This window comes from Aquarana catesbeiana, linkage group LG10, assembly GCF_042186555.1.
Source record: "Aquarana catesbeiana isolate 2022-GZ linkage group LG10, ASM4218655v1, whole genome shotgun sequence".
In the NCBI taxonomy this organism is placed as follows: domain Eukaryota; kingdom Metazoa; phylum Chordata; class Amphibia; order Anura; family Ranidae; genus Aquarana; species Aquarana catesbeiana.
In genome coordinates this window covers 35,642,083-35,648,082 of record NC_133333.1, presented here as the reverse complement: position 1 = coordinate 35,648,082, position 6,000 = coordinate 35,642,083, and positions in this window count along the sequence as shown.

The window sequence follows — 6,000 nt, the reverse complement described above, 5'->3', positions numbered from 1 at the left end:
CCCCTGTTGCTGAGTCTTGACACAGATCCTTATGTGTTTTCTAATGAGATAGCACAGTAGTGTTTTGCTTTTGGACACTGTCTCTGATGGAAACATTGGATAGGGTCCTACATCAGAAGCAAAGAAAACAACAGAAGGAAGAATCACTGTGTGTTGCTAGGCAGGATTGCACAGTGAATATAATATATACAGTATCTCACAAAAGTCTCTCACATTTTTGTAAGTGTTTTACTATATCTTTTCATGTGATAACACTGAAGAAATGACACTTTGCTACAGTGTAAAGTAGTGAGTGTACAGCTTGTATATAAGTGTAAATTTGCTGTCCCCTCAAAATAATTCAACACACAACCAATAATGTCTAAATCGCTGGCAACAAAAGTGAGTACACCCCTAAGTGTAAATGTCCAAATTGGGCCTAAAGTATCAATATTTTGTGTGGCCACCACCATTATTTTCCAGCACTGCCTTAAACCTCTTGGACATTGAGTTCACCAGAGCTTCACAGGTTGGCACTGGAGTCCTCTTCCACTCCTCTGTGGCGACATTATGGAGCTGGTGGATGTTAGAGACCTTGCGCTCCTCCACCTTCCGTTTGAGGATGCCCCACAGATGCTCAATAGGGTTTAGGTCTGGAGACATGCTTGGCCAGTCCATCACCTTTACCCTCAGCTTCTTTAACAAGGCAGTGGTCGTCTTGGTGGTGTGTTTGGGGTCATTATGTTCGAATAATGCCCTGCGGCCCAGTCTCCGAAGAGAGGGGATCATGCTCTGCTTCAGTATATCACAGTACATGTTGGCATTCATGGTTCCCTCAATGAACTGTAGCTCCCCAGTGCCGGCAGCACTCATGCAGCTCCAGACCATGACACCCCCACTCCCAATATAAATGCAAATGTCAAGGTGTACTTTGTTTCCTGCATATATAAGTGCAAAACTGAGCCCTTTGTATACCTGTTTTTCAATATTGAGGGAATGACATGATGGCACAATAAATAATAGCCCTGAGCATTGGTTTGGTTCCTGATGTGAGTGGAACTGCTCACTGGTATGTTGTTGTTTGTGGATTCTGCCTAAACAGGCCCAACTATACAAAAGGAACAACTGTAATGTACAACATATACACAGTGAGTATACAATTGGAGTGCAGCCCATATATGAGACAGAGTATAGTTATACGGATGGGCCCAGGCATATATATACAGTACATACAAATAGAAGCAAGTACAAAGTATTACCCAATGGAATAACAATCAGATTAAGAAAAAAAGAGGTCCACAATCCAGTGTTTGGGGGTGTATAAATACCCCTTTCTCAAAACAGACCTGTTTAAGCAGCATCTCTCTTTTAAAGTACCAAAGGCTCCCGTGGACCAGCCCATCTGACATACCATGTGACCAGAGATGACATCACAGTGCATCTCTGTTAGTGTGACAGGAGTCTCAACCAGAGCGAAACACAGGGTATGGAGCAAGTATTACCCAATGTCCAGGAGTCTGTACCTGGGCCAACCACTTGGTAAGGGGTAAGAATTACCCAATGACCAGGAGTCTCTACCAGGGCCAACCTCAGGGTAAGGGGTAAGAATTACCCAATGGCCAGGAGCCTCTACCAGAGCCAGCCACAGAGTAAGAGGTAAAAATGACCCAATGGACAGGAGCCTCTACCAGAGCCAACCACAGGGTAAGGGGGACAAATTTAAATGAAATGTGAAGTACTTGTGTGCTGCTATGGACCCCACAACCAACCAAAACTAATATACAAAATAAATATGCGAAACAGTGATACAATGCGCTAATTCAAGAAGCTATTCAACAAAAAAAAAGACAAGTATGCATGAATGACTATCCCAAATTGAAAAAAAAACAAAACTGCAGTAATATGAGATAATATGCGATAATATGTGAAACCGTGATAAAATGCTCGGATCAAAAGCAGATATTCATCTAATTTTACATTTAAAAAAATAGTAAAATAAGTCACAGACAATCAAGTGCATGTGCATCAAAAAGTGATGAGATGTGAAGATCAAGTGCTCAAAAAACAGTTTTTGAAAGTTGTGAACACAATTTCTCCCACCATCCAGTTATCCACCAGGAGTGTGCCCTAGCAGCTTACCTAAAACAAAGATCCCAACAGATCTAGTGGAGCTGTGGTATACATATCCTTAACGGCAGTTCATATTCCACTCTCCTCTCCTGTCCTGCATCACAATCTACAGCGGGACTGACAAGGCTTTAATATAGGTTTCCTTTATGGAAAATCACATTCCACTTTCATCTCCTTTCCTTAAGGCATAAGTCCAGAGTTGTGGTATATGGCTCAGTAGTCAGTGATAAATATCCACTATGCTGTATTAGATCTCTCCTCCTCTCCTCCATTCACAGGCCATACAAGACAAATAAGAACTCCATAGTATAGTAATTTTACAGAAGAAATGGTTTTATTAAAACATAATACCTTACATCTAGGTTAAAAGCAAGCAGTATCAATAAAATACCTACTTTCAGTCTCGGACGTGACTGGGAGTGATGTCACCGGCTCCTCCTACGCGTTACATTACTGGTCATGTGACCTTTTCAAGGATCCACAAGTCAATTCTGCTGGATAAAAAAAACAAAATTCACAGCAAAAATGATCTAAAGGCAATGATACCCGTCACACCTCCTGACGTAATGTTTTAAAGGTTTTTCATAATTTTGTCATACAGTTTTTTTTATTGTGCTCAAGTGTCGATCACTTTCTATTTTGAAGGATATATACAGTGTATATATATATATATATATATATATATATATATACCCCATCAAATACACCTCCATCAAATCATTCCCCGCATTTATTACCTTTTGTACCACCACCCCCTCCCTTTAGAATGTAAGCCCTACGAGCAGGGCCCTCCTGTCCCTTCTGTATTACTGTAATTGTGCTGTCCCCCTCTACACCGGAAAGCGCTGCGTAAACTGCTGGTGCTATATAAATCATGTATAATCATAATAAATATATATATATATATATATATATATATATATATATATATATATATATATATATATAGTGGGGACGGAAAGTATTCAGACCCCCTTAAAGTTTTCACTCTTTGTTATATTGCAGCCATTTGCTAAAATCATTTAAGTTCATTTTTTTTCCTCATTAATGTACACACAGCACCCCATATTGACAGAAAAACACAGAATTGTTGACATTTTGCAGATTAATTAAAAAAGAAAAACTGAAATATCACATGGTCCTAAGTATTCAGACCCTTTGCTGTGACACTCATTTATTTAACTCAGGTGCTGTCCATTTCTTCTGATCATCCTTGAGATGGTTCTACACCTTCATTTGAGTCCAGCTGTGTTTGATTATACTGATTGGACTTGATTAGGAAAGCCACACACCTGTCTATATAAGACCTTACAGCTCACAGTGCATGTCAGAGCAAATGAGAATCATGAGGTCAAAGGAACTGCCTGAAGATCTCAGAGACAGAATTGTGGCAAGGTACAGCTCTGGCCAAGGTTACAAAAAATTTCTGCTGCACTTAAGGTTCCTAAGAGCACAGTGGCCTCCATAATCCTTAAATGGAAGACATTTGGGACGACCAGAACCCTTCCTAGAGCTGGCCATCCGTCCAAACTGAGCTATCGGGGGAGAAGAGCCTTGGTGAGTGAGGTAAAGAAGAACCCAAAGATCACTGTGGCTGAGCTCCAGAGATGCAGTCGGGAGATGGGAGAAAGTTGTAGAAAGTCAACCATCACTGCAGCCCTTCACCAGTCGGGGCTTTATGGCAGAGTGGCCCGACGGAAGCCTCTCCTCAGTGCAAGACACATGAAAGCCCGCATGGAGTTTGCTAAAAAACACCCGAAGGACTCCAAGATGGTGAGAAATAAGATTCTCTGGTCTGATGAGGCCAAGATAGAACTTTTTGGCCTTAATTCTAAGCGGTATGTGTGGAGAAAACCAGGCACTGCTTATCACCTGTCCAATACAGTCCCAATAGTGAAGCATTATGGTGGCAGCATCATGCTGTGGGGGTGTTTTTCAGCTGCAGGGACAGGACGACTGGTTGCAATCGAGGGAAAGATGAATGCGGCCAAGTACAGGGATATCCTGCATGAAAAACTTCTCCAGAGTGCTCAGGACCTCAGACTGGGCTGAAGGTTGACCTTCCAACAAGACAATGACCCTAAGCACACAGCTAAAATAACGAAGGAATGGCTTCACAAAAGCACTGTGATTGTTCTTGAATCGCCCAGCCAGAGCCCTTACTTAAACCCAATTGAGAATCTCTGGAGAGACCTAAAAATGTCTGTCCACCAACGTTTACCATCCAACCTGACAGAACTGGAGAGGATCTGCAAGGAGGAATGGCAGAGGATCCCCAAATCCAGGTGTGAAAAACTTGTTGCATCTTTCCCAAAAAGACTCATGGCTGTATTAGATCAAAAGGGGCTTCTACTAAATACCGAGCAAAGGGTCTGAATACTTAGGACCATGTGATATTTAACTGCTTTTTCTGCCCTCCCTCCCACTATACTTATGGAAACATCCAGAAGACAGTGGGAAGTAAAAGACAAAATACTTATTTTCCATCATAATTTGCAAATAAATTCTTTCAAAAATCAGACAATGTGATTGTCTGGATTTGTTTCCACATTTTGTCTCTCATAGTTGAGGTATACCTATAATAACAATTACAGGCCTCTATCATCTTTTTAAGTGGGAGAACTTGCACAATTGGTGGCTGACTAAATACTTTTTTGCTCCACTGTACAATTTTAGTAAATTTCCTATAACAAACACAGAGAACATATACATAGTAAAAAAACAACCAAATACTGGCCAATGTGTTATAAACAACAAGCCTGGCCCCCATGTTCCCCATCTAGGTACTTCCAGAGATATAGATTAGGACCATAGTCTGCATGAAGTTGACAAACAACGTTGAACTATATTCTATATGCTGTAAAGACGTAGTGCCAGGTGATTCAGAAGAAATTCTTCTAGGCTCAAGATATGGGTTTTAGAAGTACTGGATATGCAATCCACATTGTCAAAGTAAAGATAGTGTTACTCATGTAAACATAATGCCAGGACTGCTCGCCATTTGTCCAACCCTGAAAGAAAATGTTTTTGACACAGTAAAGATATACTGTAGAGAGGAAACTGTTACAAAGTTATATTTCAGAAAATCGGCCCTACCCCCCTTAGGCCCCTTAGGAGCTTGGTCCAGCCTTAGCAGGCATGAAAATAGAACACTCAGAGACCTCACTGACTTGTGGGAGGAAGGCCATATTGATGATGAAGTTGATGTGGATGACAACTTTGCTAAGTTGATGTTAGATCTAGTTCTAGAGGTTAGCGATCAGCTGAATGAAGGTACTGAACAATCAGTGGTGACCAACCGGTTGGTTGAAGTAAAACTACACAAAAGATCTAAATCTTTTCCTCCCTTGTTGGCATCTTCTGCTTTGTGAAAGCGGTGGTGCAGGAAAATAAATTAAATCTGAGCCACAATTTTCGAAAAACTTAAGTTACTCAGAACGTGAAGCTTTGCAAGAACTAAAGTTGAATTCTGAATTAGTTATTAAAACTGCTGACAAGGGAGGAAAGCTCATTGATAAATCCAAATATATTATTTGGAGCGGATATTGACACATTGTTTCTGGTACACTCCCATTCCCTCTATTAATATGGAATTGTACAAGAGAATCTTTTCTGACATTACTGACAGGACCTTTAGGGACCAAATCATTGTTAAAGAAACAGTGGAATATTTGAAGGTGGAATTCCCTAAGGTTTCAATTATTTTAAGCACTTCCAAAAAATATACAAGTCAGCTATTGATCTTTCTGAGCGTCCGATTACACCAGGGCAGGGTTTTAATCATGGAGTGTGTGTGTGAGCGAGTATATTGACCGCACCCTCCAACCACTTGCAGTGAATCAGCCCTCGTATGTTAGGGATACTTTGCATTTGATTTGGTGGTCCCTGAAA